This window comes from Geospiza fortis, unplaced genomic scaffold (genome assembly GCF_000277835.1).
Source record: "Geospiza fortis unplaced genomic scaffold, GeoFor_1.0 scaffold408, whole genome shotgun sequence".
Taxonomy (NCBI): Eukaryota; Metazoa; Chordata; class Aves; order Passeriformes; family Thraupidae; genus Geospiza; species Geospiza fortis.
Genome location: NW_005054330.1, coordinates 5,076,173 through 5,076,453, shown reverse-complemented (window position 1 = coordinate 5,076,453; position 281 = coordinate 5,076,173).

The window sequence follows — 281 nt, the reverse complement described above, 5'->3', positions numbered from 1 at the left end:
GGGGTTTGGGGAGAAGCACGTGGGAAGTTTGGGGTTGGCTGGGGAAAAAAAAAAATCAAAACACCAAAACAAAAATGCCAACAAGAAAAACCCCAAGGCATCGCCCTCCGGGGCTGCCTCCCTGGGAACCGCTGGGTTTTTTCTCCCCACCCGCAACCAAAAACCTTCAGGTGCAAAGGGAGATGGCTGCGCGGCTCCTAGGGCGGTACCGCGGAGCGAAGCCCAGAGCCCCAGGCTGGGATGTGCTGCCGGGGGTCTCTCCGCTCCCCCGAGACTCTCTG